The sequence below is a fragment of the Elgaria multicarinata genome, chromosome 3, assembly GCF_023053635.1.
Source record: "Elgaria multicarinata webbii isolate HBS135686 ecotype San Diego chromosome 3, rElgMul1.1.pri, whole genome shotgun sequence".
Taxonomy (NCBI): Eukaryota; Metazoa; Chordata; class Lepidosauria; order Squamata; family Anguidae; genus Elgaria; species Elgaria multicarinata.
Window position 1 is genome coordinate 86,791,492 of NC_086173.1, and position 23,060 is coordinate 86,814,551.

The 23,060-nt window shown below is 44.1% G+C and overlaps 1 protein-coding gene across 1 annotated transcript in view; it reads right to left on the minus strand.

Moving 5' to 3' along the window:
- The window catches only part of RASGEF1C (RasGEF domain family member 1C), a 121,588-nt gene extending 101,600 nt beyond the window's left edge, over positions 1 to 19,988 (minus strand). The window contains exon 1 of the mRNA XM_063120814.1: positions 19,852 to 19,988. The gene's annotated coding sequence lies outside the window, so the exon portion shown is untranslated. The remainder of the gene's footprint in view (positions 1 to 19,851) is intronic.
- Positions 19,989 to 23,060: the final 3,072 nt, after the last annotated feature.

Here is a 23,060-nt window from a genome sequence, read left to right on the forward strand (position 1 = left end):
TTAATAGCTGTACAAATTCACTGGGAGAGATAAGCTGTATCTTTGGAACAGGAGTGGCAACTTCAGGTGGTCTAGGGTCCATCTCCCCCACCCGCCCAGGCCTGTTTCAAACTAAATTTATCCATTTGAAGCCTTAGTAGTGGTTTGACACCAAATTTCAGAGACAAACTGCTCCTTTCTCCCCCTCCCCCCCCCAGTACTTTTTTTTAATAGGCAAGGTGGGGGCCTGCACTGGGGAGCCAAATGCAGCCTGTGAGCTGCATTTTGCCCGCCCTTGCTTTGGAGTAAGGTGTCACAAAATGTGTCCACCACCCAGACCAAGCACCTGGAAGCTGCTGATTGTTCCCAAAGACCAGTGCTTGGAGGCAGTGGTTGAGACTCAATCTACACGTGATGTTGTTGTGATCTTTTCCACTAAAAGGTGCGGTGCCTCGGAGGCCATTTTTCCAAGAAGGTGCCTGGATTTGCAAAGCACTGTTTACAAACTGTATTTATTGCATAGGTTATGCTCCATTCTTAGATACAACAAATCTTGCTATGCTGATCCACATTTTTTATAACTTGTAGGCTTGACTACTGTAATGCATTCTATGTGGGTCTCCTGATGAAGATGGTTCAGGAGTTTCCTCAGCTTGTGCAAAATGTAGCTTAACATCTCCTTGTGAACACTGGGAGACATTAATTTATTTACCTTGCACTTCATAATTTGCTATCCCCCTGGAAAGGCAGCCAGAGAACTTGAGGGAGGTGATATGGCCAAGCACAAAGTGACACAAGAGAAGGCAGAAGAGTTTCTCTTCTTGCTTCTGTCTTTAAAGCCCAGTGTGTAGAGACTATCTCTTTCCATCCCCAATGTCCCTGCACATGCCAGAGGACTCGAAAGAGGGCTGTTTCTCTCCTAGCTCCTTCCATTGTGTGGACAACTCAAAGGAGGAGAGCTTTGTAATGGACATTGGTGGGAGGGTGAATGCTAGGACAATATGGTGACTTGGTATGTAGGCCCTGGAGCGGGAGGCAAACTATCAGAAACATATTGATTCTCCCATGCAACCCTGGAATTACCTTCAGAAGAAAGGAAGAGGGACATTGCCCCCAGCCATCACTGGGGGGTGGGCTGTCAGGGATGGCCAGGCCACTCTAAGACATGGGTGGTGGATACGTTTTGCTCCTATTGCAACATTGCTCAAACTCCAGCACTTCACTGTGCCCCATAAGGATGAACTAAAGTTGTTTACACAGGAATGTTTGATTGCTTGTTTATTTTAAATTTTTATAAGCAATTTTTTGGTTTTAAAATGTCTATTAAAAACTGCCTAATCTTAACATTTCAGAATGCAAACCATTTAGCTTACCTCACAGAACAGAGAGTCTAACTACACGTTATGTTAGTTGTGTGGTGTGTAGCTGAGGGCAAACCCTTTTCTTTAATCTAGAGTGAGTGCAAACAGCCCCAATTCAAATTAGGGCCAACACACACTGGGAGGGAGAATTAAATCTACTCTCCCCACTGTATTTCCCCCCTCCCTACACAGGTGGGTTAATTGATGCATCTGGAGATTTTTCTTTTTAACCTCCACCCATATGTGTATGTGTGTGTAAGAGAATTTTGGGGGGGAAAGGTGAGGGAAGGTTTAATCCTCCCTGTATGATGTGAAGTGGTCCTGATTCAAATTGGGATCACATGCACTTACTCTAGAGTTAAAAAAATATCCTCAGCTATATGCTATGCAATAAAACTAATGTATAGTTTCCCCTCAATGGGAAAACCAAGCATCTCCTATCTGCATAGTCTTGTTCTTTGGATATATTTCTTAAGGCTCCTTCATATGGGGCTTAGTAGTTACTGACAGGTTGTTTTCATGATGTCGTCATCCTCCGGTGCCTCTCCTACAGTTTTTTTTAGCTTTATTCCACCATTATTTAACTTGCAGAAAATGCAGAGACAAATATACACCACTGCGCTGTCTCAGAAATATGGTGTATTTCTGAGACAGCGCAGTATTGCTACAATGTTGCAGCGCCATCTGCTGCCTATATAAATGGAACATATGGAACTTCTGCACAAAGGAAGCAGCCAAGAAAAAAAAGTGGGGAGGGAAGGGGGAGGCACATGTGTTGTGCTCATCGTAATCCCAGAAAGACTCCGCAAGAAGGAGGTCCAGTAAGGATGTGGGATTTTTGCTTTAATGTAGAGAAGCCCTTGGTCACACTTGAATGTAGCATGGAATGATAGGAAGGGAGAACAGAATTCCGTAAGTGGCTTATAGGCAGAGAAACAGAAATGGGAGGACCTGACAGCGCAAGTGAGATTAAACAGGAAACCCAAAACGTTAAAATTCAATTTGGGAATATTTTTTTGGTGGAGGTAATTCATTCCATTCTGCCCCCCTCCAAAAACAAACAAACAAACAAACAACCTAGGTGTTTTGTGAGCAATTCATTCAGACACATGCTGGAATTTGCCAGGAGTAAACCTGGATATGGTTTGTAAAAAGTGCCCAATTTCAAAGCTGATAAATTGAAATGGCTTTTAGGAAATTAAATTGCAAATCTGGCTTGACAGGCCATTGTGAAAAAGCATGACCTCTGTGAGACTCCATTAAACACTCGGCTCCGTTTTATTTCAAGCTTTAAGGAAAATGCCAAATGGAAAGCCAGCATGTAGATGTGGCCATTTCAGATTTCACTACTGAAGTTAGAGACTTCAAATGCACCTAGCAGATACTGTAGGGATGGTAATTACTTTAAGTCTTCATCCTGTTCTACAATTGCAGCGGCAAGATTAGTTTAGATGGGGCTTGCTGGTTAGGAACCTTGTTTGCAGAGACTACTGGTTCTAGTCTTGCTGTGCTTTGGGAGCAAAGATCTCAAGCTTTAACAATTTTGGAGGAATTGATTTGTAGCTCAGTGGGTGAGCATATAATTTGCGTGTATAAAACATGAATGGTGGATTACAGTTGGTTTACTGGATCACAAGTTGTAGTTGATGCCAGGGACCTCAAACTGAGACTCTAGCATAAGGACCCAAGTACTTTACTCTATGATGGCAGTTTGCCATAGGGATCTGCTGTGCTGCAGTTTTGCCACTTCAGATGGCCTCATAGGGTGGCATTAAAGCTGCCAATGCAAAAGAGACCAAGTGACATAATAGCCAATATTGGCAGTGAGCATGCCAAAGGCCACTTCCATAGCATCCAGTGACAAACTGTTCTGCAACAGCACCTGTAGATATAGCTCAAAAGGAAGTGCTACCTCATGGAAGGACTCTTCCAGATGTATAGATGGCCCCTCCAACTACCCAGGTGGCTGTAGCAGGTGGACTTTCATCCAGCACCATGTTGATGGAGGGACATCTCATAGTCATCTGCACTAATATTGCAGCTGCATTCTCAACCATTAGCAATGCTAACTCCAAGGGGTTTGCCCCATGAGATGCCACCTTCCCTATCCTCTACCACAGCCTTCCTCAATTATGTGCCCTCCAGATGTTTTGGACTACTGCATAGTTAATGGTCAAAGATTATGGGAGCTATAGTTCAAACATCTGGAGGGAACAGGTTGGAGAAAACTGTTCTCACTCTTCCACCCTTGTAGAAGTGCCTGACCAGCTGGTCATTCTGCCCAGACTTCTCTCCTCCACTGCCAGCCTGCTATGTTCCCCTATCTCAATTCCCTGATGCTCCCTTGTTAATACATGGCTATTTTGCTAAGATAGTGGCTGTGCAAAAGTATTGGCAGGATTATTAGGCATATAACCAGTAGCATTGGTGGCCTCTGCTGCTCTACTCACATAAGTGTAGGGCTGGTAGGTGGTTGGGGAGGGCTTTGATTTGTACACATATATGTGTTTTTAAAATATGAGCGATTGTACATGCTCAAGAGTTTCACTGGCATTTTCCTATTAAGTAGCTAATGCCATATATGAATCACACCCAAACAGAATCCATTTGTCACCTCCCAAGCACCAGCTGCTCCTTGGAACAAATGTCATTTTAATGGAAACAGTTGTCATAATCTTCTCACTCAGAACCATCTAAAATTACTTTAAATACATGCATTCTTCAGTGCATGCGCACATAAAAATCTACATGCCATGTGGGAAGACTGAGCCTCTTCCTCTCTCAAACAACTAGGCTTGATTCCACCATTAATATTAGAATTCCATTTTTTTTTTTTTTACTATCTTTAATATATGTAAATATAACAGTTCTTGCATCAATGCGTTCCTGGAAACAGTGAATGTACCTTTAAAGGAAAGGCCAAGGCATTTATTAAAATGACATTCAAAACTTCTGCTAACACTCACATTTATTTCAACAATTATGAGGACCAGAAAGTTACTCTCTCTCTCTCTCTCTACACACACACACACTTGATGCCTTGTCAGCAAGGAAAACATTCATGGGTGACATAGTATGGAAATGAGCCATGAAATGTGTAAATGGCAAGAAAGGTAATATCTTTGTTTAGAATTCAAATTATTCTTTGGAAATTCACAGCCAGATATTTCTTAAATAGGTCAGAAATGCATTCAGCACATGTAATTATCATCTGACAGTACAAAACGCATCAGTGGCAGAAGCCAGGAGGAAGCTGATCTGTAGGAGGAGAGCTGCTGTCACGTTTCATAATCTCAGTTTCAAAGTTTTTGTTATGGATGACTCCCAGAGGAAATAGGCAGCAGAGATACATGTGGGTATGCATATTCCATGTCCAAGAGAAGAGCTTGCATCTTAGGAAGGATTATTGTCTAGTATAATGTCCCAATACGTTAAGCACTTTAGTAACAACATGAAGGTGAAATAAAAACACATTTCGAAATGGACCAGTTTCACTACCAGAGGGGGAAACATCCTCCACCAAACCATTCAATGCAAATAACAAGCAATTAATGCCAATACTCAATTTAAAAACATGTTAATGGGGAAAACAATGGATTAATTCCCATTTCAGAATGTAATGCAGGGATACTTAGGTACTACACAGTTAGACTTGAAGCTCACGCTTAGACGCCTCTCCAGAATGGGGTTTCTTTGTTGAAGCTGCATAGATAAAATCCCAACACCCGTGTAATAAATATTCCATAGTGTCATGCCTGAGAATGGATATATCACTGTGTAAGGACTATTTGAAGTCTTGAGGAACAATGAAGACAACAGAGGAATAGTTATTTATGGACAATATTGAAACCAGCAAGGTTCACTAGAATAACTGGATCATTTGAACAGCAGAGTTACTTTTCATTGGACATAATGAACAAGACAAAAATTCTCTTAAGAAGGTGCTCTGATGGCTTCACTTAGGGGTTCAGTAGGAAATCCAGGGTGTAACTTGTGCTGGGCTGCCTAAACTCTTCATTAGCTGCATAGCAGGTGCAAGCATGACACACCTAGTCTCCTGTGGGCAGCAAACCAACAAAACCAAGATCCAGAAAACAATTGACAGCTAAAACTAATGCTTGCCTAGGGCACAAAAGAAGTTCCCTTTGGATGCTCCAAGGTAGAAGATCCACCACCAGGTATTAAGAACTCTGATTTAGCACATTTGATACCATACGATGATGGCATTGGTAAACTCCATGGGAAGCCCTGCTGGTCCAAATGGTAAACTGAGAGATTAGTAAGGACAGCCTAAGCAACAGCCTGAACACAGATTGCCAAAGCTCTGTTGCATGTGCCTTATTCTCACCACCCTGTGAGGTAGCATGGAGGGAACTCAGCTTGATCAACAGTCAACATTGCTTGTAATGGTGGGAAGCAGGTTCTCAGAAGTAGGTGCAGGCTCTCAGAGAGAAGGGGATTATCCCCAGAGGAGGCAACTGCTGCTTTAACAATGGCTAGAGCCCAAATAAGGCCTAGTTCCCAATGAGTTAGTAAACCTGTGTCTGGAATCTACTACAGAGTGGAGGTGAAGGCTCAAACGACTGACCGCATTTAAAAAAAATACTAAAAGTCCCCCAACGTAGTAAACTAGAATATCAGGAAAAAGGCTAAGCTAGAACTTCTCTCATAGTTTTCTGTGTGGAAGGGAGTATTTTGTAGAGAGGAGCATTTAGGCATGTGAGTCCCTGCCTACAGTGGTACAGCACTAATCTCAGTGAGAAACAGACTAGAGCCTTAAGAATGATGCTGAGCTAATGGGCAGGTTCCCTCCTGGGGCAAATAGCAGCTTGTGAAGGAGCAATTTTCATTGGGACTATAGTGTGGGGGCTTAATCCCCCTCCTTCCTGCAAGCTAACAATCCTAATTCCGATTGCCATGTGACTGCATTGTCTTGTTTTTTTAAAAGCCTGAGAGCAATCAACCCCTTTTGATAGAAATCAGGATGCCATATTTGGCTTTTTAAACCACTGGGGCATAAGCAGTGAGAGAAAAATGCCAAGTATTTTTGCATTTAATTTTTAACTAATCTCTGTTTATCTACAGTTGGGAATGTGCTGAAATACAACTACGCAAAACTCAGCAGAAAAGGCAACATCTGAGTCACAAATGACATTAATTAAATGTCAGAAATCTGAAACAATCCTGACTTGCCTACTAGCTGTTGGCTCAATACTGTAGTGTATGCCTAAAATATATGTATGTGATGTTATCTGCAAATGCCGTTCAGTGCCAGCTAGCCTTCAGGCAACGTAGAGTGCCTGCCATAAAAATGTTCCCTTTTGCATGTAGCAGTTTCTGCTTGCTCCAGTGCCTGCCATTTCTCACACCCCTTTCTCAAGGATAAAACGCAGAACCTCAGGGCAATGTTCAGATCAGTAAGCAGACATGGCTGAGACAATATCCATTGCACCCAATATCCATTAGACCCACTGCCATACAACATGCGTGTTGTCCGAAGGCACACATGTTGCTTCACATGGGCAGCCTTCTCATGTTGTGATAATCCATGTGGGATTAGCTCCACATGGTGCTAATTCAAGGTGGGAAAAGGATCTTGATATTGTGCCAATCAGTAATTCACAAGCAAAATATGAAAATACCAAGAATGACGGTCACACCACAGTAACACAGCTACTAACTCTGCACCATAGCCTACTCATTTCCGCACAGCTGAAAACAGAAGTTCAGGCAATTACAGACTCTCCAGGCAATTACAAAACGGAAGAAAATGGAAGGTGTATTTATTTATCCCGTATTTATAGCCTTGAAACAAGAGTGCAAAACAGCTCCAGCTCTATAACTCTCTTTAAGCCTGTTCCCAATGTTCTAACATGACTCTTCCCAACCTGGTGCCCTCCAGATGTGTTGGGCTACAAATCCCAGCACTCTCCAGCTAGCCATACTGGCTGGGGATGTTGGGAGTTGTTGTCCAACATATCTGGAGAGTTCCAGGTTGGGAACAGAGAGAACCAAGGATGGAGCTAAGAAAATAGGAGAAGGCTTGATTTACTTTTCTTTTTAAAATATATATTTTTATTGATTCCTACCCCCACCCACCACCAAAATTCATTGCAATCAGAACTATGTTTAAAGCAATGAAGTATATTGGCCAGGGCTTCTCAAATCTGGATCCAGCTGTTTCAGTGTCTTGTGTCCTTCTAACGCACTACAGCAGGGGGGCTCAAGTTTTGTAAATATCTTTTTCCTAAGCCACACACAAAAATGCAAACCTCTCAAATGCCTGACAAAAATAGTTCGACTAGCAACTTCACTGCCTTGAGTGCCATTTCGGTAGAAAGGAAAGGTACAAGTCAAACAAATACATAGTGATAAACAGTAAACAGAGGGTCAAGGTTGCATTGATGAATCCACAGCATAAATTCAAGTGTCATAGGAAATGTTTGGGGGTACATAGCTTCCCCATTGATCACCAGCACTTTGGTTTCTGGCCCTGTCAAGGCATCTGACCATGCTTCTTTTAGGAGACATGCTTATTCTCAGAGGACCACTACCCTAAGATCAGCCCAGATAACCATTCTCATTCTGCACCTAATTGCACTCAGAATTCTGGATGCTATGGACTTCAAGACACAAAGAATTATCTCTGCTCTGGTGAGGTTGCATTGTCCTTATGTTGTTCTACAGTATATACTCAGATCCTGCAATAGCAAAGCTTCTAAGCATGTGGTTAAGTTTGTGTGCAATCTCATGAAAACCAATAAAACCATTCCTCAGGATGCCAGCAATCCTCAGATGCAGGAAACAGAGCATTTCAATAGCTTTAACTGAAAGAGTGTTGTATATCAAACATTTCCGCATACCTCTGCATGCACCAGGAATACCTCTCCTAACAGGTAGTGCCTTTCATCTACAAAATGCTGTGCAAACAGTAATTAGGCTTTGCAATATCACTGAGAGTGATGGAAGTGGTTATTAGTCCCATTATCCAGAAGGAGAAATTGAGACTCCAAGTGTTGACATGATTAAGTTGCCCAAACCAGCCCCCAGGAGAAGTCCAGCTCATAAAACATCCACGTGTAAAATGCTCCTGAGTTCAGTAAGCACCGTCTGTGTGGCCTCCTCTTCATGGTACGTTTAATAAAGCCCCCACATTCAATCCTTGTCATGTCCAGGTACAGTTGGAGAGTCTTCCAGTGTAGATAAGACAGTCTGACCCAGTATATAGCAGCTTCCTGTGTGTGTGTGTGTGTGTGTGTGTGTGTGTGTGTGTGTGTGTGTCGGTGGGGAGTGGTAATCAAGGCCCAACAGCTTCCTGCTGCTCCTTTGCTTCACTCTGCTTTTTACCTCAATTCTCAGAATTTGCCAGGCCACCTAACCCTGCTTTTATGATAGGAGCTGGGTCTGAAAACTGGGGAGCCTGGATCTTGCTCATTCATTCTGAGATTCTCCTACAGAAGCCATCCATAAACTTCACTGTCATGGAAAACCACCAATCTGGTGGGCTTGTATTTTGTGGATCGCCACATTTTCTGAGGTTACAGCTACCCTGTGGGAAACCATTTCCAAATTAAAAGTGGACTTACTTTTGCATGCTCCAGATCCAGCTGTCCCGGCTGCTCTGCTATATGGGAAGCCACCAGAAAGGCCTCACATGGAAGCTGCTCTCCATGGTGGCTGCAGTGTGTGACAGCTGCTCAACCAATGGACGGCCTTTCAATTAGCTTCCCACATGGTCACCACACTGTAAGAAGTGGTCTGGAGCAGTCATGTTTTGACTGACATCTTACAGAGCATGTGAAAAGCTAACAGTATCTATGAACAATATTGTGACACACCCTCCTTTCCTAACCCTGTGTGCTGCTCCTTCTACTGAGTGTACAACCATATTTGCACAATTTTAAAACTTCAGTGGAGAAGCGGCTTGCCTCTTCACAAACCCAAGCAGATGGAAACGTTCAAGGAAACCTCTAGTTCTTCAGTATTTTCCTTTTAATTTTGGGCAAGGTCCCACATTTTGTTCTGCCTGGGTTGAGAGCTGACAGATGCCAAACAAAGCTGGAACGGGCATTACTGAGAGCGGGAGTCATACAGCAACGGAACAAGGTATCTGGACAAGGATCTGAGACAGCTCCCAGGGGGCGGGGGAATATGATGTTTAAACAATGGTCAAAAGAGCCCAAATATCACTCAGCTAAGAGCTAGAAAGAATATTTGTAGTTAGTTCATATGCCATAGTGCTTGCCAGGCAGATGTAGGCTGATGCCATCACACCTAGCTTCAACTAACCAGCCAGATGGGTCCAACCTATGTCTCCTTTTCCTGCTCCTTTTGATCTCCTGTGTAGGCATCTGGCAATGAACTATGCCTTCTATTCTCCTAGTAGTTCCTCTGCATTTTCACACTTAAGCCCTCCCCTCGGGGGGGGGGGGTGTTGTAGCCAAATCCTGGATGGGACCCAAATTCAATACCACCCTTACCTGCATCTCTCCTCAACTATGACTTTTAATTGGGTGTTCTACCTCTTATGCCAACAGCCTCAACTTGAACACTTTCAAGGATTACTTGATGCTTAGAATTCTAATCTCCGGAGTCATCTGCCACTATGGGAGACTTCTGGCCTTTTCAAGATTAGTGGCATGTTTTGTTCCAGCTTTTATTTTTCTGCCCATCTAGCCTGTGGGCACTTTCAATTATGCCCTGGACCAAATCTGTATAACACTGGAAACTGTGGCCTTAGCTAGACCTACCTCATAGTCCGCGATGGAGGAGGGAATATCTCACGTTGTGATTAATGGGAGATCCCTCCTCCGTTTACATGTGAGGTGCGATGACCTCAAGAGGAGAGGTGTCACGCCCGCCATTTTTTTTATTTTTTAAAGATACAGGAGTGCACGAACGCTCGTGCACTAAAGTTAAGGTTTTTTAACATTTTATGTACTTTTCCCACTCCCCCCACCCTACCCCCAATGGGCGCAACACTCTTGAGCAGCTCTGCGCCCGTGCACGGCTCCTGGCTCTGTGCGAGGAATCGCGCGGAGCCGGGTCAAACCGCGGCAACGGGCCACATGTTCCATGGTCTCGGGTTCAGTCTGAGATTGTGGAAAAAACAGGCCCAAAGGGGAGGGTGAGATCCCAGGGCAAGGGAGGAATGATCCCTCCCTGATCCCGGGATCCCCTGTGCATCATGTGGACGCACAGGGACGATCCTGGGGTTCGCCCCGGGATTTTGCCCGGTCTAGCTAAGGCCTGTGATATCATGCCTACATTGTACCTTGTCTATTTTAATAGAAAAATTGAAAAACATTCTTCTTAGCCAGGATTTTGTATTAATAAGTCCCACCAGTAATTATGCATTCTGTTGTTTTTTTTTTTTTAAAAAAAAAACCAACTTTCCCTATCAAAGCAGTCTTATTTGGTTGGGCAATGTTCCTTGTCAGATCAATATTAACAATACAAACAGAAAACTGGCTTCCAGCTATGGCCTTAGAAAGGTATAATTTAAAACTGAACACATATCAAGAAAACCTGTGGTAATTAATGGACTACAGATGAATGCTTGATTGTAGAAACGGTTTTATAAACATTACATAGATTATGTATGGAAACATCATGCTAAACCACTGAATTGCTAAAAGATATGAAAAACACTCAAGAGTGAATTTATTATCCTAAACTTTAACTAACACTGTTTAATTATTCCTAAGGGCCTTTTTTAAAAAAAAATATATATTTTTTTGATAATTACATTTGCTGATTTCAGCAGCAGATTATTAAGGAAGTTTGGCTACATGGAAAAATAAAATGTGGTGGCTCTATAGTTTCCTTTAATAGCCCTCTTCATTAAAACACACAAGTTTTGAACTTCACACCACTGATACACCAGTGTATCTGCATCTATCTAAACTCAGAAGGATAAATCAAAAGGAAATATGATCTTAATTTCCCACTCATGCATCCCCTGGTCATCACATGATAATATAACCTACTGCGATTTTTAGACAGACTTATTTTGGACTAATAATCCTCCCTCTATAGAATTCTTGGGAGCAAGGACCAAATAGATCAATGATCTCAAAGTTTGTTCAAGTGAGCAGAAAGTCAAGGAAATAAGTCTGTTTGAGTCTCTGCAAGGTTAACGACAGCAGTTCTCAATTTGTCATACCTGAAGATACCACACCAAACGAGCAATTCATGGCAACAGGGAAGGGGACTTGGCAGATTTGAAACTCATGCCTCCAGTCTGTGTTATGGTCCACAAACCACAGAGGAGTGGAGTGTTACATGCATAACTACCACAATTTTTCCAGACCTTCCTGAAATTTGGCAGGCAATGATTGATGATCCTCCAGAAAAATACCTGTGGAACTGAAGCACGTGTATGCCCTCTTGGCTCCAAGCACCACCAGATGTCATAACAAGCAGATGAGTAGACAACCCTCTATAATGTTCAGTTGCGCTCCAGCTGACAAGCGCACACAAGCCCAGCTGGAAAAAGAACAAAAAGAAGCAGCCTTTACCAGGTGAGGCCACCTCCAGTAATCAGAGGCAGTATGCCTATGCACACCAGTTTCTGGGAACCATGGGTGAAAGGGTGTTGTTGCACTCATGTCCTGCTTGTGGGTTTTTCACAGGCAGCTGGTTGGCAACCATGTGAACACAGAATGCTAGACTAGAAGAACCCTTGGTCTGATCCAGCAGGGCAAAATGCCAGAGATTGGACCTTGGGTCTGCTGCATTCAAAGCATGTATCCTACCACTGAGCTATGGTACATCTTCAAACCTAGTAACTGTGTTATTTAGGGAATGGTTCCTTATGGAGGTGGTTACAAATCAAGGTGTTGATTTTACAGAGAGAGAGAGAGAGAGAGAGAGAGAGAGAGAGAGAGAGAGAGAGAGAGAGAGAGAGAGAAAAGAGATCTCCTCCCTTCAGACCAAGATTTTGGCTATGATGTGCCACCAAACACATACTAAAACAACAAAGACACTTTAAAGACTAGCAAATGTATTACAGGTAGAGTCCAAGAAGTTTTATGCCACAATAAATGTCCTAGTCCCTAAGGTGCTGCAAGACTCAGTTTCTTTTGCTGCCATAGAATAACACAGGAACCCCTCTAGAAGTTGTGACCATGGCAAGCACATAATGGAAACAATAAACAGAGTTTAACTAGAGAGACTTCGTAAACTTCAGTGGGCTGCTACCAGGCCTGTATTATATTCCAACTGGAGAGAACCATAACCAAGAGTTTGAGTGAATACAGGGATTAGATCTACCCTTTGTTATTGGAAGTCCCAAGACTGTTCCTTTGCTGCAAACCTACTGTCTGCTCAAACCCTTTGTTAGTGTGCAATTTGATACTGTATTTTAAGGCTTAGGAGATGCAGCAAATTATCTTTGATGAAGAAAACCAATGTAAAGATAGATTAGAAAAAGAATAATCAATCAGGTTAAACCTATTTCACTGGCAGGCTTGCATATGGTAGGAAACTTACATTACACTTGAAAGGCAGAAATCATGGTCAGAAAGCAGTTGATTCTGAGCCTGGAGTTTCAAGCCACAGCATGATTGCAAACTGCAAAAACCATGCTTGGTCCATAGACATTGTTCTAAGTTAGGGTGCCCATATGAAAACGAGGACAGAGCTCCTGCATCTTTAACAGTTGTATAGGAAAGGGATTTTCAGCAGGTGTCATTTGCATGCATGCTGCACCTGGTGAAATTCCCTCTTCATCACAACAGTTAAAGCTGCAGGAGCCCTGCCTTCTTTTGTATCTGCAGCTCCTGCAGCTTTAACTGTTGTGATGAACAGGGAATTTCACCAGGTGCTGCATGCATGCATGCAAATGACACCTGCTGAAAATCCCTTTTAAAGGTCTGTACTCCTTTTCATATGGTCACCCTATCTAAGAGCTGCCCTACCTTTAATATGAAAAAAGGTTGATGATCGGAGAAAAGATGGCTTCCCACTCCCTGCGACATGGTTCAGTTGAAGCCATGCAAATCATAACAGATGTCCAGATCCCCTCAAGCCACCCAATACAGTCAAAGACTGCATGAGGCACCACTGGGCTTTAGGGACGTACATCACCTCTATACAAGGGAGGATTCTGGACAACCTGGATTCCATATGCACATGCATCAATATGAGCACTGACTGATCTAAAGGTGAGAACAAGAGATGGCCATTAGGCACAGTGACAACAGGGGTAAGGCAAGTCCACACACTTCCACAGCCTCCTCATGTCTTCTTCACCATCTGAGGCAAAGGACAAGATGGTGCACCTCCCCAGTCCATGTACAGAAAGCAGCTGGAATGACTATTGCATGGTATTTCACCATTGGTGATGGGATAGAGTCCACCACAGATGAAGCAATTGGCTTGTTTTGTGGCATTCACTAGAGGTGTGCACGGACCCCCCGCTCCGCTTCACTTCCAGATCTGTGATTTGCGGATCGGGCCGCTCCGCCCCGCCCCCGCTCTGCCTATGTCCACTCTGCTCCGCTCGGAGCTCCGGATCCGGATCGGAGCTCCGTTCCCCCCCCCCCATAGGCTTGCATTAAGCTAAAAAAGTATACAACTTTTTTTCTGTTAAAGTTAGAAACCTTAAGTTTGGCACCATGACACCTCATGGAGGTATACACACGCACACCAAGACTCAAGGCAATCCCATCATCCCCTGATTTTTGGGGAATTTATGAAAACTGGGCACCCCATTCACACCCCTTTCCATAGCTCCGTCAATTTGCTCGTTAAAAATCTCAAACTCACCACCATGAAAGCTTATCCAGGGGTGCAAACGCACGCCAAGACTCAAGGCAGTCCCATCATCCCCTGATTTTTGGGGAATTTATGAAAATCGGGCACCCCATTCACACCCCTTTCCATAGCTCTGTCAATTTAAGCGGCCCAGACTTCCTGGTGGAACCACAGGCTCAATTGAAGACGCTGACGGACCGTGGACGGAGGCAGGTAAGGGAGAGGAGGGCGGGGGGGTTACCGGGCCCTGCCGCTGTCGCCGCCCATGCGGCGACGGCGGCAGAGCCCGGTAAGGGACCAAGGGAGAGGGGGGCCTTACCTGCCTCCGTCCGTGGTCCGTCACCGTCTTCAACTGAGCCCGCGGTTCCACAAGCGGCCCAGGCTTCCTGGTGGAACCGCGGGCTCAATTGAAGACGCCGACGGACCGCGGATGGAGGCAGGTAAGGGAGAGGAGGGCGGGAAGGGGGGTTACCGGGCCCTGCCGCTGTCGCCGTATGGGCGACAGCGACAGCGGCAGGGCCCGGTAAACCCCACTTACCTTTCCGGCGGAGCTCCGGATTGAGGCGAAGGATCTGCTTTCACCTCGATCCTCTTCGCCATGCTCCGCCGGCCCCCCAATCCTCTTCGCCTACACCTTAAGGGCAGGCGAAGCCCCCCGCTCCGCTCCTGCTTCTCCGGTCCGATTAGAAGCGGAGCACATCCCTAGCATTCACAGCTCTTCCCTACTAAACAGAGGGCTATGGCTAAGAGGCTGTGACTGCTGCCTCAGCATCTGCTGCCTGAAGCAGTTGCCTTACTCTGCCTCATGAAAGGGCCAACCCTGCTCTGAACCCCCCTATAGTGACTGCAGATGGCAGGACTTGGGAAGAATCAACCTGGGCATCTCAATTTTGAACGCATGAGGACAGACCTCCCACGCAAATATGATTCTCAAAAGGGAGTTTCATTCCACCTAATTAATTACTCTACTGTGCTATTAAACATTATGTAAAGCATATAACATTTTCCCACCAGAGTAATTTCTTCAGATTTTTACTCCTACTTCACTTCTGTTGTATACATTTCTATTATTATTATTATTATTATTATTATTATTATTATTATTATTGCCATAATCATGTTTTGTTTTTACTGTTTTCATTCCACCTGCACTTTTTGCTGGGGAAAATTATTTCATTCTCCCTTACAGGGTACCCATTTGTGTCTGCGGATACCAAGGTGATATATGATTAGCTCACATTCTCAAAACTGTAAATATTGTCACATTAAGTATAGATCACTGTTTGATGCATATTTTGTGTGTTCTCCATGCAGTTTATGAAAAATTGCAATGACAACCTCTTCTATGTTCTACAACTGAGATTCTCATGCAGACGGATATCTTTGGGAAAAGACTGTTTAGCCAGTGGCTGCCCAGAGAGAACCAAATTATTTACTCTGTATCTGGATTATTTAAACTCTGCATAGGATCCCAGTGGATGCTCAGAAATGTTGTGGGTTCTTTCTTACCTTACCATGCAATTCTATACATGTCTACTCAGAAGTAAGCACAACTGAGTTAGATGGAATTTACTCCCATGTAAATATGTATAGGATTGCAGCCTAAATTAACTATCAGCTACACTAGAAGTATGTGAAGCCTGTCATTATAGGGGCATTTCTCACACTGATGACTTTACCACAGGAGCGCAAAACCCCAGGCCCACAAGACATTCCAATTGAGCCCACCCAGCCTCTTAGGTTTCCTCCATGGGGAAGGCCTTAGACATCAAGCGCTGCTCAGAAGGATCCCCCTTGGAGGGCTTCCTTTCACTGCTAACTCCGAGTGGGAAGGTGACAGATGGTGCCATTTGGATTTGGACACTAGTGAGTCCCCATCTGCTTAGCAATGGGGGAAGGAGGAAAGGTGGAGAAGCAAAGAAAGCTCAGCTGCTTCTCTTTAGTGTGCCCCACCTTGAGGGAAGGAGGTGGGTCATGTTGACCTAGGCCTAATCTACAGCAAGCAAAATATTGCACTATGAAAGCAGTATATAAAAGGTAGGAGCCACACCAAGCAGGATATAGCACTATGGTATGTGTCAATGGGCCCCAACAGTTATCAGCACACTTCAATACCACTCTAAAGCAGTAGTGTGGCTCCTGCCTTTTATATACCACTTTCATAGTGCAATATCTGCTTGGGGTAGATGAGGCCCTAGTATCCATTGCTCTCCACTGGAGGAGTGATGGAGGCTAGTCCAACTCAGCTTCACAATGTGCAGCAGGGCTTCCTTAACTGGGAATGCCCCCACTCAGTGAAACTCGGTCCCTGGGCCAAGTGCTGGGGTGGAGGGAGGTCCATCCAACACTTGGGCCAGGGATCAAATAACATCATGTAGGCGTCACTACAGCCACAGAGGTCAGGGGCGTGGTCATGCCCACATGACATCATACAGCCCACAGAGGAGTGTGTGCTGGGCCCCTACCTAAAGGTAGTTCTGCCCCCCTGCTTTACCATGAAGGTCAGAGAGCATATATGTGAACACAGCCATAGTAACATGAGGGTCAAACTCTTCTTAAAGTGTTACATGAGCAGAAATAGGACATATATTAAAGAGATTAACTGTTTGGTGCATTCTCTTCCCCTCCTTATTGTTTTATTATGATTTTATTAGAATGTAAGCCTATGCGGCAGGGTTTTGCTATTTTATTGTTTTACTCTGTACAGCACCATGTACATTGATGGTGCTATATAAATAAATAAATAATAATAATAACAATAATAAAAGGAAAAATCTGTCCTAAAACATATTTGATGAGATTACAGAAGTATCAAATCTGACCAAATATCTATCCCCAAATGTTAATGTTCTTATTTTAACATTCCTATTTAAAGAAACATAAAGCTCAAATAAGGAAAAGAAGACAACCTTAATATAATGCTTAGTGCCATCTGTCTTTATCTAAACAATTATGCTGCAACAACGATATGAAATCAATATCAAGTGGCTTAATCCAACAGAAGCTCAATAAGAAATTAAAGCACTCAAACTGAAGCACTCAATATACCTGAGCACCTCCATTTCTACACAGGTATTCAATGTGATGCCAGTTAATTCACATCACTTATAACATCACTGCTTCCACTATGCAGAGTGTAGGATTAAACTAATCACTAGGAATACATGGCAATTGTAGTATTAATTACTACAGCTACAGATGTGCTAATATGGTTAAATTGATATCTGAGACAATAATGTGTAAAGAATTCAGACCCTATCAATCATTTATGGAAAAATATGAAAAATAATTATTCATGTTAGGAACTTCTACTGAGTCAGACTGTTGGTCCATCTAGCCCAGTACTGTTGACACTGACTGGCAGCAGCTCCCCAGGGTTTCAGGCAGGAATTTTTCCTTGCCCTACCTGGAGAACCTGGGGGTCGAACCTGGGACCTTCTGCATGCAAAGCAGGTGCTCTGTCACACTGAGCTATGATACCTCCCCTGGTCCTGGTCTTCTGATTATTATTATTATTATTATTATTATTATTATTATTATTATTTATTCCACCTTTTGCCCAATGCTGGACCTCAAGGTGGCATCACAAAATTTAAAACATATACATTAAAAACTTATAAATAGAGATCTACAAAAGTTAAAAGTATATTAAATATATTCCAATATTAAAACATTTAAACATTTAAAATGACGATTTTAATCTGATTTTAATCTGATTATATTCAGAAGACCAGGAATTTAGAACCACATATCCAGATATTTCCATCCACCAAGTGCATATTTTCAAGATGTTCTCTCAAAAACTTTACAATTATTCTCTCGATTAACATCCTGTAAAATGGTGTTTGTAGAGACATATATTCAACTCAATCAAAACCTGAAGACACATTTTCTGATTAAAAAGTTCCTCTCCTCTGTGTTTTCTGACAGCAGCTGAGTCAATTTAAATAAAAGATTGTTTCTGGACAATTACTACTGAACTGAGATTGTACAGGTCATTTAGCTTGAGAGAAATGTTTCAAAGTTGAATTATTAACTCTGTTTAACTGTATTCTACAACAGAAATAGTGATAGTGTTTTAATGAGAGCAACACTACAGCAACACTAATGCTTCAGTAGTTAAGGGTGCAATCCTATGCATGTTTAGGGTTGCATAGGATGACAGGAAAAAAGTCCTACAACTTCCAGCTTTACAACTTCCAGCATGGCTGGCTGGCGAATGCTGGGAATTGTAGCCTTATTTCCTGTCTAAATATGCATAGGCTTGTGTCCCTAAGAAGATCTTGCATGCATGAATTAAGACAGACAGTGATAAGTTACCATGCAAGCCTATATACGTCTACTCAGAAGTAAATTCCAACGTGTTCAATGGAAATTCTTCCCATGTAAGCATGTCTAGGATTTCATGTGTATGTTGGTTGTTGTCTCATTTTCATCTTAGCACCAGCCCTGGGATTCACTTCCCTCGCTAACACCCCTCTCCCAAACACATTACAGGGAAGCAAGTCCCTGTGACTTCACTGTGTGTTCACTTCCACATAATGTTATCAGAATCAGGCAGCCAAACAGGTGTTCGAGAATAAAAAAACACCGGTGGGTGTTGGTAAATATAAGCCTGTGCACACTTATCTGGGAGTAAGCCTCGCTGAGTAAAGTGGATTTTACTAAAAAACCAACTGGGCTGCATGTCAGGCAGATGAATAGGTCACAACGGGGCTATCTTTACCTGACTGATGGAGCTGTATGAAATAAGGGATTATGCGTGATGTAAAGGGCAGCACTTCAAAATAAAGGATAGACTTTAAAGGGCGTGGTGGAGGGGGAGGGGAATCTGCAACTTTTAACTCTACACAGCAATAAGAGTAGCAGCCTAGTTCAGCAACTTAGAGATTGATTCGCCCCCTCTTTGATTTAACTCAGTTCAATAAAGATTACAGATTTTCCAGTCACATACAGTTCGGCAGCGGTTCCCACCACCTTTCCCGGAGAATAACACCCGAGCTCAGCCTCATCAATCTCAGATCGTCCCCTGCCCACCTCCACCCCAAACCAGACTATAAATGCAAACCACCCCCGTTGGCGGGCTTTTTCTCATCCACTCCGGGCACCCCAATCGATGGGAAGCGCATTATTAAATTAAAAGTTTGCCACTGAGTATTGGCAGAAAAGCTGAACAGTCCAGGCTCCTGATCCCCCCAAACACACCACCGCCTGACTCACCATTCCCCTGCGCCGCGGTTTGGAGGTGCAGCGCCGTGGCCCGCTGCTGCCAGCGCCGTTGAGTGGCTGGCGATCAAACGTCTCGAGGCATGCGTGGCCAGCCTAATGGCTCCTCGCTCATCCCCTGCAAGGTGCCTCCACGACGCCAGCCAGGCACGGCGGTGCCATCCATGCGCCACGCCACCCCTCGCCAGAGGATGCCCAGCCGCTCCTCAAACCGGGAGCCGGCGCAGCCTCTCGTCCTGCAAACATCGCCCCCCGCCCTCTCTTTTTAATCGAGGAAGGGGAGACGTCAGGAAGAGAAGTCTTGAAGCGTCTGCGGATGCTTGGCAGCGGAGTTTGAAAGCGGCACTGCCCATGATGGTGTCCGCAAGAGCAGAAGGGAAGGAACGTGCGCTCGTGTTTGGCTTGAAATAGCATACATGTCATATACATACTAGGGTCACGCACCCGCAGCATACAAATTAATAATAATAATAATAATAATAATAATAATAATAATAATAATAATAATAATGTGCCTTACACTCACCAGAGCTACGCACTTATCACTCCACTGTGCCAAGACATCGAGGTCGAGAGTAGTAAGTCCCAGATTGGGTTAAAATTCCTGGGCAGATTCGCTGCTTGCAACAACCCCAGTTCCCTCCCTCTTCTCTCCTGCCAGAAGCTCCGCCGCCCTCTTCAGGCGCCCGCCTTGGCACCCGCTTCCTCGGCGCTCAGCGAGCTGCTGCTGTTGCTACAAGAGGCTGCTGCGTTTCCCCACTCGCGTGTGCGCCGCACCTCGCCAGTCCGAGGAGCTCGCAGCCCCCCGTGCGCGCACGGCGAAGGCGCGCAGAGCGCCGCCTAGCCGCGGCGCGTGGGAAGGCTCCGAGCGAGCGCGGCCGCTCCCGGCTTTTCAACACACCTCTGCTAAACTGGAGCCGAGCGCGCCGCTTGCCCGAGGCACGTGTTGCGTCGGGACCCGGCAGTCGCAGGCAGCCAACAGGGGAAGAGAGCGGCAGACAGGTGCAGGCCTTACGAAGAGAGGGCTTTAGGTCGCAAAGTCTGCATGCTGCTCCCCTGTTCCCCTCCGGCTTTGCCCCAGTTACGCCGAGCGGCGGCGGCGTTTGGGGCAGGTCGAGCCTTTAGGGAAGGCGCTGACTGGATGTCTCAGCAAACGCCTCCGGTCATGGTTGTCTCACGCGCACAGTTGGGCGAGGGGAGGACCGTTTTGCTCGAGGCCTCTGTGCAGCTGCTGGTTTTATTCTCGAGGACTGGGGGGCTGGAAATAAAGGCGAAGAGCGGGAAGGAGTTTGGCCGCCTAGGCCAGATTCATCCTTGCATTTCCAATGGTGAAGCATACAATAGTTTCAGAACGAACAAACTACCTTCAGTAGTAGTTTTAGAACTCCATCAGAAAAGCGTTTTATTGCACGTTTCTTACTGGGCACTTGTGGGTCCCTAGCATGACGTCTTCTGTATCCTCCTCGCCTCCTGCCCCTTCTAGCCTTCACGCCACAAACACACACCCACCCAACCACCCCAGAGCATCATCACACAAAGAAAAATCGTGTTTGCTTACCGTCACTTTTCTGCCCCCGCGTTTGTCCCTCGTTACTTCTTTTGAAAGAGGAAGTAAGCAACATGCACGTGGCGGAGATGCAACAAGCAAACTGATTTTCCCCCATGTGTGTTGATGTACTGCTCCCCATACATTTATATCCTGCATGAAAGATGGTATACGCATGGCATCTCCAGGCAGTGTTTCATCTGCCAGTAATTGACCAGACCTGTTTAGCTTTAGCAAGGCGGCTGCCAGTGGAGCCTGGTGGCTCTGATGTCAGTCAGTGGGGCAGTGAATGCGATTCCAGGCTTCACTCAGAACTCTAAAGGAGATATCCAAAGTGTGAAGAAGTTCTGACTGAAACCTGGAGCCAATTCGGCACCCCACTGAGCCTCTACTGCTGGCTGCATCATGTGCCCTCTGACCATCTGGCTACATACAAGACCACTGAAGTGGTGATTATGTATAACGTAATGGGTCATGAATAAGACAGCCTGCAATATGGGCAATATGATGGTGAGAAAGTACACAGCATGCATGTGTATGTGCATGCTTCAATAGAAAACAGCCAGAAACTAAATAAAGATAGCCTAATAGGTTAAAAAGTTATTATAATAAAATGTTAAAATATATGCCTATTGCTTTATTTATTTATTTATTTATTTATTTTATTACATTTCTATACCGCCCAATAGCCGGAGCTCTCTGCGCGGTTCACAAAAATTAAAAACATTCAAAGTATAAAACAACAGTATAAAACCATAGTACAAAATACAATATAAAAGCTCAACCAGATAAAAACAGCAGCAATGCAAAATTACAAATTTAAAACACCAAGTTAAAATTTATTTATAGACTGTTAAAATGTTGGGAGAATAAAAAGGTAAAAAGGGAGAATAAAAAGAATAAAAATTGCTTGTCAGTTATCCTAGTGCCTTTAAATTCATTTGCCCATCCAAAATATTGGGAAGTGGGAGCATTTTTGTGTCTTACTGAGCAATTTATTTTTACAAGTGAAAGGTCACAACCCTTTCTTTTTTTCTTTTTAAAGAAAGCCTATAATTCAGGCTAGTGTCATGTTCAGAAAAGCACCATGCTCACATAGGTTTCCTTGTGGCTATGGTCCTGATCATATAACTTTGCACTCTTTTAGATCACCATTGGCAAGAGAATGCTGTAGAGAGCTTTTTAACTGAAAAATGAGAAAATATAAATTGCTCAGGCTCAAGGAATGCATTGCAAAAAGCTAACTGTGTCTGATTTAGCAAAACCCAGAAGTGTCCTATAACCTCTTTAAAAGCCTTAGTGGGGAGGAGTGTGCCTTGGCTTAATTTAGGCATGATGACATCAGAGAACATCCAAACCATGGCGGGTAAAGCTGGGAATGTGTCATTGGCTTGGGTGCTCCTTCTTCTGCCCATATCCCACCCTTGCTTTCCCAGCTCGCCTAATCATATTTGGCTGTGACGGTTTGTTTCCAAACTATAATTTGAAACTATGGTTTGAAGTAGGCTAGCAGATGTTGGTTTGGAGACAATTTAGATTGGTGCCATAGCAGAATGAAGATAGGCAAACTAGGAAGGAAGAATATGGGACTGGCTGATGCCAGGGAAGTGTAAGAGGGACTCCTCAAAGCCATGGTTTGAATGATCAGGCACATGACATTGGAACTGAGACTTAGGGGATTTCTAGTCTGCAGGCCAGATTCTGCCCACCAGTTCTATCTGGGCTGCAAAGGTCTTAGCTGAGCACCCTCCCTGCCTGCCTGAAGCCTCGCCTAGAGCGTTTAGGGCATTTTGGTTTTGAACAACGACTAAGGGGGATATGATAGAGGTTTATAAAGTCGTATAAAGTTATGAATGGTGTGGAGAAAGTGCACAGAAAAAAATAAGCAAATGCAGATCGCACACACAAGAAATGTATTTAAAAAATGCAAATTATTACATTGAAGTGGAACATAAAATTTCCTTTGCTCAGAAATAGATATGTGTCTGAGTAGTTGGCAGATCTCTCAATCACATTATCTATAACAATGCCACAATTAAGTAAGGCACAATGTAGTTGGATGGGGGAGGGCAGTATTTGCTGCAAAAGATAATGAAAACTGTGTTTCACATTTAGAGGCACAATTGCCTGGAACCCTGTTTGCATTCCCCAATTACTTGCGGCATCCATACAAATTTGATCTGTTCCAC